Source organism: Hyperolius riggenbachi, chromosome 4, assembly GCF_040937935.1.
Source record: "Hyperolius riggenbachi isolate aHypRig1 chromosome 4, aHypRig1.pri, whole genome shotgun sequence".
In the NCBI taxonomy this organism is placed as follows: domain Eukaryota; kingdom Metazoa; phylum Chordata; class Amphibia; order Anura; family Hyperoliidae; genus Hyperolius; species Hyperolius riggenbachi.
This window is the reverse complement of record NC_090649.1, coordinates 475,900,944-475,913,122: the sequence shown is the minus strand read 5'-3', so window position 1 is coordinate 475,913,122 and position 12,179 is coordinate 475,900,944.

The window sequence follows — 12,179 nt, the reverse complement described above, 5'->3', positions numbered from 1 at the left end:
TTGGCCGCAGTGCGTTTCTTTTCTGGTGAAATGTTTGCCCGCAGTGCGTTTATTTTGTACTGACATGTTGCCCGCATTGCGTTTATTTTGTACTGACATGTTTGCCCGCATTGCATTTATTTTATACTGACATGTTGCCTATTGCGTTTATTTTCTGGTGTCCGGGGTAACTGTTACTGCATTTATTATTTAATGGTCATAGATGGCTATGTTTGCTGCTTTGTGGTTACGGTATACTATTAGCATCACACAGTTTCTGCACACCCATGATACAAAGTCTCGTTTGTCCACATCATGGCGTAAACACTGCTTTCTTATGCCTCGCTGTTACATCATTACGTTAGCTCCGCCCATACAATGTCATGGCCACGCCCATTTTTCGCCGCAGCCCCCCTCCCCCAGTCTTCGCCGCTGCGTGCTCCTCACTCCTTCCCACTTTTCGCCGCGGCGCGCTGAGCGCGCCGCCCCCCCCCCCCCCCGTCCCAGGTTGGACCCACAAAAATATGGTCACTCTACGTAACTTCAGCCAGTCGCAGCCAGTCTGCGCAAGAGAGGTGCGCCGTCTCTCTGGCGGCTAATGGAGAGATAAGTAAATAGCGCACTTTCACTTACGTCAGACTGGCCGCGACTAGAGGAAGTAACGGGTCCCGGTACAGAAGAGGGGGAAGGCTGAGGACAGCGGTGTGGGAGCGATCCGTGTGCATGGGGCTAGAGGAAGCCCCAGGTATGTATACATTTTTTAGTTACTTTCAGATCTGGTACACTTTAACCCTGGAACTATTTACAGTGTGCGCCAAGTGAGCTCCCCGTGGACTAGAGGTTTGCTATACAGTTATACTGTTACAGACAAGACCCGCAGTAGCAGACAGTTCTCTTGTTATATCTCTGGCGATAGAGAATCTATATGGAGAACACTAGGAATCCTGCATGCATTAAAGCAAGAGGCTCCCCTGGCATGAGCCGTTTGTGCACCCCTGTAGATACGCCTCTGATGACCAATAAATAATCATTTAGGTATTTATTGGTTTGATGTTGACAGATCTGCTCAATGACTAAAGGTGGCCATAAACTTATTGATGCTTCCCATTGATATCTGGCAGATTTGATCACTACCATGCGGAAAATTATGCCCAATCAATTTCCTCCCAAATCGAGATAGACAGAAAATATGACTTGATCGGGCAGCTGGTCAAGAGCGTGTCGGTAGAGCGGCATTCGATTATGGTACGACCGACGTGCAGTGTTGGAAACAGAGCTTACACGCACTGGTGGATAGGTGAGTGTAAGCTCTGTGTTCTCACCATCTCCGCCGGGCACTCTTACCTCTGTCTTCTCTCCGGGGGTGTTTGTGTCACGTGACAAACGCTAGAGGCCTCTAGAAGTCTTTTAAGGTACATGCCAAGGTGCCTCTAGTATTCAGTCTCTACAGTAGCGTTTATCACATGATGCAGGCGCCCTGGGAGAGAAGACACAGGAGGAGCGCACAGCGGTGGAAAGGGGCCTTGCCGGTGGACAGGCGAGTGTGAGTTCTGCTGCCTGCCCTCTGCGCGGCCTGGAGGGGAGACACATAGGTGGGGGAGACTTGCGGAGCCCGGGAGGCAGTGCGAGGCACCACAGATATTCAACAGATTTCATGCTGAAATCTATTGAAAACCTGTGCCTAGTGTGTGGGAGGATTTTTTCCCTCTCAGATAAAATTCGATCTGTGAGGGATCCATCTGATGGTCGAACAGTGGTGGCTCCAGCTTTATATTTTCTGTGTGTGTGTGGGGGGGGGGAGGGGGGGGGGGGGCTGGTGAGGCCTAGCTATCTGGATGATCAAAATTGATATTTGCATGGCGAGCTTTAGATACAGGTGATAAAATTAGGGCTACCTAGTTCAGCAATGATCAGGAACCAAATGTAAACATCACAAACAGAACTCAGAGGCTTTTGAGCAGAGCAGATTGTCCAAATGATCAGGGGCAAACCCAGAATTTTCAAGGGGGGGGAGGGATTCCTGAAAGGTCTCCCTTAGCCACACACAATACAGTTTAAAAATGTGGTTGGACATCATGCTGGTTACACATAATGCAAATTCCCGTCCGACTGTCAGGATCTGACAATTATTTCCTAAATGTCTGATCTGCTCCCGATCGACAACAGGATCAATCAGGAGCGGTTTGGATACAGATAATAATGAGGACAGCCGACATTGGTAATGAAGGGGAATGTGAAGCATTCACACAGCAGGGCACAGGGCTGTGCTCATACCTGACTCTGTGCTCTGTTAAGTTCCCCAGAGCTGCTCCATGCTCTGTACACACTCTGCTGCTCCATGCTCTGTATACACGCTGCTGCTCCATGCTCTGTACACACACTGCTGCCCCATGCTCTGTAAACACACTGCTGCTCCATGCTCTGTACACACGCGAATGCTCCATGCTCTGTACACACACTGCTGCTCCATGCTCTGTACACACACTGCTGCTCCATGTTCTGTACACATACTGCTGCCCCATGCTCTGTACACACGCTGCCGCACCATGCTCTGTACACACGCTGCCACTCCATGCTCTGTACACACGCCGCTGCTCCATGTTCTGTACACACACTGCTGCTCCATGCTCTGTACACACACTGCTGCTCCATGTTCTGTACACACACTGCTGCTCCATGTTCTGTACACATACTGCTGCCCCATGCTCTGTACACACGCTGCTGCTCCATGTTCTGTACACATACTGCTGCCCCATGCTCTGTACACACACTGCTGCCCCATGCTCTGTACACACGCTGCTGCACCATGCTCTGTACACACGCCGCTGCTCCATGTTCTGTACACACACTGCTGCTCCATGTTCTGTGCACACACTGCTGCTCCATGCTCTATACACACACGCTGCCACTCCATGCTCTGTACACACACTGCTGCTCCATGCTCTGTACACACACTGCTGCTCCGTGCTCTGTACACACACTGCTGCTCCGTGTTCTGTACACACACTGCTGCTCCGTGCTCTGTACACACACTGCTGCTCTGTGCTCTGTACACACACTGCTGCTCCATGTTCTGTACACATACTGCTGCCCCATGCTCTGTACACACACTGCTGCTCCATGCTCTGTACACACGCTGCTGCTCCATGTTCTGTACACATACTGCTGCCCCATGCTCTGTAAACACACTGCTGCCCCATGCTCTGTACACACGCCGCTGCTCCATGTTCTGTACACACACTGCTGCTCCGTGTTCTGTACACACACTGCTGCTCCGTGCTCTGTACACACACTGCTGCTCTGTGCTCTGTACACACACTGCTGCTCCATGTTCTGTACACATACTGCTGCCCCATGCTCTGTACACACACTGCTGCTCCATGCTCTGTACACACGCTGCTGCTCCATGTTCTGTACACATACTGCTGCCCCATGCTCTGTACACACACTGCTGCCCCATGCTCTGTACACACGCCGCTGCTCCATGTTCTGTACACACACTGCTGCTCCATGTTCTGTGCACACACTGCTGCTCCATGCTCTGTACACACACTGCTGCTCCATCCAAAGTTAACTGAAGCAGGGAAAGAAAGGGGGTGGTGCTGTGAGCTTCAGAATACCTGCAGTTATTCTGGTGTCTCAACTAGCGCCTGTCCCCAGACACTGGTCTGAGGGGGGATTCTGGGCAGCTGTAATCCCCCCTGCGTTTGCCGATGATGATGGGGCTATAATGGAAGAAAAGTTACCTACAAATGTACTAGGCTAGTTGGCTGGCATACTTTATTCCTTGTTTGCTATCAAATTGCTTGCTCCTGTGTGGACAGATCACAGAACTGTAAGTTACTGAGCGGGGTGGGGGACACTCAGGGGGGGTGGGGGGGGGCACACAGTGATTCCCAGGAGGGGGGGGGGGCAGTGCCCCAGCATTCCACAGTGTAGCACCGCCCATGATGTGGGCGAATCTGGTAGCAATCTATAAGTGTGTAGCCACCTTAAAGCCACATCTACACGCGTAGATGCGGCTCCGATGTTCCTTATCAATCGAGCCGCTGATGCGGCTCGATTGATAAGATCCAACACACACAGGACCATACCTCATTCGCTTACCAATGAACGCTTCTGCACTGAACTAAGCTGGCACCAGCAGATGGCAGTGCAGAGCTGTGATATCTAAGCTGGCACTAGCAGATGGCAGTGCGGAGCTGTGATATCTAAGCTGGCACCAACTGATGGCAGTGCAGAGCTGTGATATTTAAGCTGGCACCAGCAGATGGCAGTGCAGAGCTGTAATAGCTAAGCTAGCACCAGCAAATGGCAGTGCGGAGCTGTGATATCTAAGCTGGCACCAGCAGATGGCAGTGCGGAGCTGTGATATCACATTGGAATGCAACGTGCAGTGAAGGTTCTTATGTATCAGGTGAAAGTGCAAAACATTCTGGGCAATATGTCATGTGTGAGATCACATGATCCCTCATTACCACACACACTCCTGACATCAGATCTGTAATATCTCATCGTCAGACTACCAAAGCACAAGTAAGACCACACAGGGCTGCAGGCAGAGAGTGATGCAACTGAGAAGAGGAAGAATTAAGAAGTCACATGCCTCCAGAAAAAAGAATTAAGTGGCCATGTGACTTCAGGTAAAAACAAATTATGTAACCAGGTTCCTGCTGTATACAAAAATTAAATACCGGTAGCCATGTACCTCCAGATACAACAGATAAGTTGCCATAATAACCTTTAAACAAAAAAAACATTTCTTTGTTACAGCTGATACAATTCCTGCAATTAATCTGCAGTGTGTCTACTTCCTGCTTTCATGGAAGCAGGCATATTGTTAACTTCCTGTGCTTTCAAATGAGTTTATTTGCTATCTCTGCCATGTCGGTCGTGTGACACAGGGGAGAGATCAAAATACAAGTTGTGATTAGTCACAGATGAGAGGGAATTTAACAGGCTAGACTCTAAATACATACAGGGTGCATTTCTCTGTTTTCCTTCTGTCCTGTGCAAGAGTTCAGGTCCACTTTGAGTAGCCATGTGCTCCTAAATATTAGCTATCCAGAGGTACCGCTCAGTATTAGATAACCAGATGAGCCCACCCAATAAGTATTAGGTAGTCATATGATCGGACGTCCTCCGGGCTGTACTGCGCAGACGCAGAACTACTGCGCCTGCTCTGCGTCTGCGCAGTACAGCCCGAAGGACGTCCGATGATGTCAGCACGCACCAGTGAGACGCACGTTGGAGCACAGAAGAGCCCAACCTGGAAGCCAGCCTGGCCAGGTAGGGTGCGCCACCGAAGAAGACCGGGAGCCTCCAGAGTGGCGCCGAGGGCACATCCTGGCTGCCACGGGCTGGAGGAAGCCCCAGGTAAGTGGATTTGTATTTTTATTTTAGTGTGAACCTTACCTTTAAAGGGAAGCAGAGACGAAGCACCCTAATGTATTTTACCTTATATATCAGTGGGAGCATTAGAGAACACACCTACCCTGCTCTCTGTTTCACCCTTCACTGCTCAGCCTGCTTGTTATCAGCCCTGACAAAATCCCCGACTGAGCATTCAGTCTGGCTTTGCTCAGGAATCATTATAGCTTAGTCTGTCTCTTCTGATGTTTTTTCAAACCCAAGCCTGCCCCCTTCTGGCTCTGCTATAATGTCTCAGCTATAATGATTCCTGAGCAAAGCCAGACTGAATGCTCAGTCTGGGATTTTATCAGGGCTGATTAGAAGCAGGCTGAGCAGTGAAGAATGAAACAGAGAGCAGGGTAGGTGTTTTCTCTAATGTTCCCACTGATATATATGGTAAAATACATGAGGGTGCTTCGGTTCACTGATATATATGGTAAAATACATGAGGGTGCTTCGGTTCACTTTAAGTAGGCAGATGATCCCGCCAGTATTAGCAGGGCCGGATTTCTGGAAAGACCATGTAGGCCCAGGTGTTGGGCGGCTGCAGCCCAGTGGGCACCTGGATGTGAGAGAGGGGATGCTACATATGAAAGAGCAAGCTGCAAATGGGGAGTAACACAGGAAAAAGATAAACTGATGCTCGAGGGAGCTGTTCATGAAAGAGGGACTGCAGTACATGGATGATACACGGGAAAGAGGGGGCTGCACAAGAAAGGGGAGCAACAACATACTTGGCCTAGGGGCAGAAATCGTATAAATCCGGCCTTGAGTATTAGGTACCCAGAGGTTCTGCTGATTATCAGGTGAGCCAGAGATGCCCCTCCCAGTATAAGGCAGTCACATGATGAGACCTTGCTAGAGCCATGGAGATGGGCAGGTCCGGATTTACAACACAGGAGCATATAGGCACACATGTTCTGGCGCCCTAGACTCCGCCCTCCATGAACCTACAAACCCCCGCTGAACCCCACTGCAAGTGTGCTGGCTGGCCCAGATTTGCCCTCCCCCCTACTTTCCCTGCAGTCACAGGTGCCCCTTAGTATTTGTTAACAAGAGGTACCCTTAATATTAAGTAGTTTGAGATACCCCCAAGTATTAGGTAGTCAGGGCTGGCTTTAGGCCAAGGCCACCTAGGCCATGGCGTAGGGCACCACAGGAGCAAGGGCACCAAAGCAGCAGGCTAAACTAATGCAGCATTTGTAAGTTTGTAAATGCTGCAATGCAGGGAGATCTGGCTAGTGCCTGACTGCGGCACTCTGCTGCTAGCCTCCTGTGCAGCAGCCACCTTGCTCTCTGTGCACGTTTGCATTGTGGCTGGTGGCTATGGACTTGGGCAGCATTGGAGACGGAAAGGAAGAGGAAGCTTCTGCACTGGAGACGAGCGGAGAAATGAGTGACACTGATGGCTGCTGCAGTGTGAAGGTGAGCTGGCTACCTATACTGAAAATGGGGTGAGAAAAGGAAGGATTAAGGGAGTCAGGGAGTATAAGCTACCTATACTGGAGGGAAAGGGGGAGGGGTCATCTAGCTACCTATACGGGGGGGAGGGTCATCTCGCTTCCTATACTAGAGGGAAGGGGGGAGAGGTCATTTCACTACCTATACTGAAGTGGGGCAGCTGGTGACAGTGGCCTAGGGCGGTAAAGAGTACAAATCCGGCCCTGTAGGTAGCTAGAGATTCCCTCAGTTAAAGAAAGACTTTATCAGTCGAATGCAGTGAGTCGGGTGAGTAACCTCTCATTTACGCTCTGCTCAGGACTCTGTATAGGGAAGGAGGGAGGGAGACACTGGGGGAGGGGAGAGAGCAGCCTTATCATCAGGCGACTGTAGGCACACGCCTACAGTGCCTTATGGTAAATCTGGCCCTGGAGAAGGGACTCTGAGGAGGATGAAGGGAAGATGCTTTCCGGAGTGCAGGCAGGTGAGTTACCTCTCCACTGTGCTAGCTGCACTGCAGACTTGGGGCCTCCCGCAGCACTCTTTTTTGTCTGTTAAAGGTCAAACAACAAAAAGGACACATTTAATGTGTTCTAGAATAGCATTATTGTAGCGTGTACCAATTTAAAACGGGATTGTCACCATAAAAATCAAATTTCAACAGCAACTGGTCCGAGTGTATTAAGTGGTAAAGATGCTAATCCTGCATCAGGGCCGGGCCGAGGCATAGGCTGGAAAGGCTCCAGCCTCAGGGCGCAGTGTAGGAGGGGGCGCACAATTCATTCAGCTGTCATTCCTAATTGTGTTTGAAGCAGAAAGAAATAAGAAAAGGAGATACATGGAAGTGACTACAAGCCAGATAACTAGAGATTAAGGTGTTGGGGGCCCTGGGGTGCCTCTTAGTCTAATAGCAATCAGTGTGTGACGGCTGGGGTGAAGGGATGGAGGGGCGCATTTTGGTGTCTCAGCCTTGGGTGCTGGAGGACCTTGTCCCGGCTCTGTCCTGCATTCAAAACTTTCAAAACTTTATCTGCTGTTATGGTTTGGAGTTAAAGGAGCACTGGCCCTTTATTAGTCAGTGCCAAACAGTTGCATGCTGGGGGGTGGGGGGTCTTTTTATCTATAATATATTTCTCCTCTTCCGTTTAGTTCCCCCTCCTTCTAATGACCTAAGTGCACTTCCTAGTATAGACCTCAGTGGGAGTGTCTGAAGACTCTGGGAGGAAGGTGGGTAACAAATACACAATTAGCAAGAGGAGAAAAAAAGGTGAGGGAGGAAATGTCAGGAGGTCAAAGGTAACAAAGATGGAAACTGCCTAGAATAGGATTCTCTGCTTTTACTTTGTAAAACTCACAGGAATCATAGCGTGGACAGTGCAATACATCTGTTATGTAAGCAGAACTAGTATTTATCTACTTACTGTATATGTGTTTTTTTATTTCTAGGTAAGCATGGGTGTCACTTGTTCTTTAAGGTAGGTTTTTTGTTTGTTTTTTTTATTACAAAGTAACACCTGTTGTGGGTCACATTATCCCCAGTAAGGGCCCTTTTCCACTAGCAATCGCTAGCGTTCGTGTTAAACACTAGCGATTGCGATTCAGCAAAGCTCCGAATTCTCCCGTCGTTTGTGATCGTGATTTTGCTATGCAATGCACTGCATAGCAAAATCGCGGCAAAAATAGTTGCGCGGCGCGATCGCGATTAAGTAAAAACCGAATCACGGTAGTGGAAATTACCTACCGCGATTCCTATGTTATTTGGCAAACCGTAGCGACTTAAAAAAATCACTAGCGGTTTGTGATTTTGCGATTCAGCATTGCAATCGCCGCTAGTGGAAAAGGGCCCTAAAGCTTAGCCCAAACATATGAAGTACTCCGTAATTGTGTATGAATGCTTTCCAAACACGGTATTTATTTGTATTATTTGAACTGAAAATAAATATTCTTGTGAGGTTTATTGGTTTGTGATTTAGTGGTTTTTCTTTTTTACATTGAACTGACTGCAACAAATATATGTACATCTGATGTAAACATACTACATGTTGAAAGCCTGGTGTCTAGAACACGTCCTGCTGTTACTACAAACACCTTCTTCAGAAGAACTAAGGAGGAAACGCCCATCTGCTTAGAACCTGTTCACAGCAGGACCGCGGCCAGCAGGGATGTTAAGAAAAATGGGGCCCAGCCCTGGGCAACTTCCCAGTTGCCCTATGGAAGCACCGGCCCTGGCTACAAGTAGAGTGCTTCTCTGAGTGCACCAACTAATGTGCACAACAGATCTCATGCTTTCCGATTGGATGTCTGAGCTCATGCCTCAAGCCCGCTCCATTTGTTTGTTGCACCTCCGCAGGTTGGAAACCTGACTTGCACAAATATTTGCGGACGGTGGATACGTTGCCGCTCATCCCATAGAATTCCAGGCACGCTCCCTGAGTGCAGTAGGTGTGTCAAACACTGCCATAAACCACTGGAATGACACAGTACCCATATTATATGCATATACCGCAGCACTGGCACAGTGTGAACTGAACCATACTCCACCCAAGCAAAAAACAAATAAACACTATTAACACCCATTATGCATACATTCATTGAATAAATAGATGGCTGAAAGTTGGTGTCTTTGAAGGGGCCCCCAAGCGGAGCGTGATATGGAGGCTGCCAATGTTTATTTCCTTTTAAATAACACTGGTTGCCTGGCAGTCCTGCTGATTTATTTGGCTGCAGTAGTGTCAGAAGCAAGCATGCAGCTAATCTTGTCAGAAACACCTGATCTGCTGCATGCTTGTTTAGGGGTTATGGCTGAAAGTATTAGAGGCAGAGGATCAGCAGGACAGCCATGTACAGCAGGTTTCTGTTAGTACCGCCTGCCTGAAAAGCAGTTCATTATTAATTAAAGTGGACCTGAACTCTTGCACAGGACACAAGGAAAACATAACAGAAATGCACCCTGTATGTATTTAAAGAGTTTAGCCTGTGTAATTCCCCCACATTTGTGTCTACTCACTAGTTGCAATTTGATCCTCCCCTGTGTCACATGACTGCCTTTGGCGGATAAGCAGATAAGCCCATTTGAATGCAGAGGCTGTAAACAATATGGCTGCTTCCATGAATCAGGAAGTAGAAACAGTGCAGCTTTATTTTAGGATTTGTATCAGCTGTAACAGACTTTTTTTTGTTTAACCACCCTGGCGTTCTGATTAAATCGCCAGGGTGGCTGCGGGAGGGTTTTTTTTTTAAATAAAAAAAAAACTATTTCATGCAGCCAACTAAAAGTTGGCTGCATGAAAGCCCACTAGAGGGCGCTCCGGAGGGTTTCTTCCGATCGCCTCCGGCGGCCAGAAGTAACACGGAAGGCCGCAATAAGCGGCCTTCCGTGTTTCGCTTACCTCGTCGCCATGGCGACGAGCGGAGTGACGTCATGGACGTCAGCCGACGTCCTGACGTCAGCCGCCTCCGATCCAGCCCTTAGCGCTGGCCGGAACTGTTTGTTCCGGCTACGCTGGGCTCGGGCGGCTGGGGGGACCCTCTTTTGCCGCTGCACGCGGCGGATCGCCGCGCTGCAGCGGCGATCAGGCAGCACACGCGGCTGGCAAAGTGCCGGCTGCGTGTGCTGCTTTTTATTTCATTAAAATCGGCCCAGCAGGGCCTGAGCGGCAGCCTCTGGCGGTGTTGGACGAGCTGAGCTCGTCCAGACCGCTCAGCTGGTTAAAGAGCAGAGAGGAGATCGGAGTTCAGGTCCGCTTTAATAAGAAAACATATACTGCTAAAATGTCTGGGTAAGGATGTTAAGGCAGCTTTGTGTGTTGATGAAAACTGGTGCCAAAGTCCCCCATTATGGTTTAGGGATAGTTGTTCCAGCTCGATATAGACTCTCTGAACTTGTGAACCACTTTTCTCCTAAATCAAAATTGGGCACCTCTCTGCTCGAAGCAGGTGGTTTCAGCCCATGGCACTCAGCAGCGAAACTAGGCGCTGCCTTAGAAGTAATGTTATACTGCACGGGGCGCGTAAGGGTAATTCAGGGTTGATTGCGGAACCCCGAATTACTTCTTCCTCCGAGTTGCTATGACTCGTAGGGGGAATAGTATTTAACGCAGCAGGATTTAAGCGTCAGCAGGGGGAGCCATCATTTGGCTCACCCTGCGCCCAGCTCACCGGCTCCGTAATAATACGTACGCCTCGTCATCTTCAAGGACCACTCGTCTCTTTGAGAAGTAGGAACACACCAGAGCCCCGAGCTGCTGAGTTCACCTTCCTGTTTCGGGCCACTCACGATGGTCAATGAGATGTTAAAGTACCCCTGACCTGGTCCCCTCTGCCCCGATACTTTTAATATTGTTTAACTACTGGTGCTGTAAGTAGCACACAGCATCATCCCCCCCTCTCCAGCGCCCCCTGTAGCCCCCGTTCTGCTCAGCCGTAATCTTCGACTGAGCAGAACGTCGAATATAGGCGAGGAGGAAGTGGAAGCTCTTCCTCCCCTCTGCCCGTCCTTAGCCCTGCCCCTCCACTCACCGCTATAGTTCCCCTTATGATTCACTGCACATAGCAGGCCGGGGAGCTGCGCTGTGTGCGGGCTTGTAATAAATAGAGGTTGGATATCCTTGTGCACCACAAGCCTGCAAGCAATGCTCCTCTGCGTGCTGTAAGCAATGAATCATAAGGGGACTAAGGACGGACAGAGGGAGGAAGAGCTGCCACTTCCTCCCCGCCCTTATTTGACAGCAGAACGGGGCCACAGGGGAGCACTGGAGGTGGGAGGATTGCGCTGTGTCCAACCACAGCACGTAATATAACAATATTACAAGTTTCAAGGAACAGATCAGGGATAGCAACTCATTAACCATCCCTAGACCCGAATGTAGAGTATCAAGAGCAGAAGAAAGTGACACAAGCCATAGTTTGTTTTTTGAATCATATATTTATTAAAGTATCAAAAAGCAAAAACCCCTCGTAATAAAAAAAACAAAGTACAAGTACCTTAGTTGATAAACTGTATTTGAAATACATTAAAACATGCAGTTCCTCTCACATCTGTAATATCGTGAGCGGTTTTAAACTTAGTACCACAACGATAATTAAACCTGCAGATGTTTACATCAAGTGAACAAAGAAAAAAATAATAATAATATACTTTACACATAGATAGTGCTAACATGGTTAACATACATGCCAGTAAACACATGAGAATAACAAAAGCCAAATTAACGTGACGCCAGCGCCACATATGATATTTGGATACATATATATTATATATATAGTAGTAATCATACAATGAGTTGACAAAAAAAAAAAAAGAAAAAAGAAAGAAAAAGGGTATCCGTGGATGAAATTGCACAAAGGAT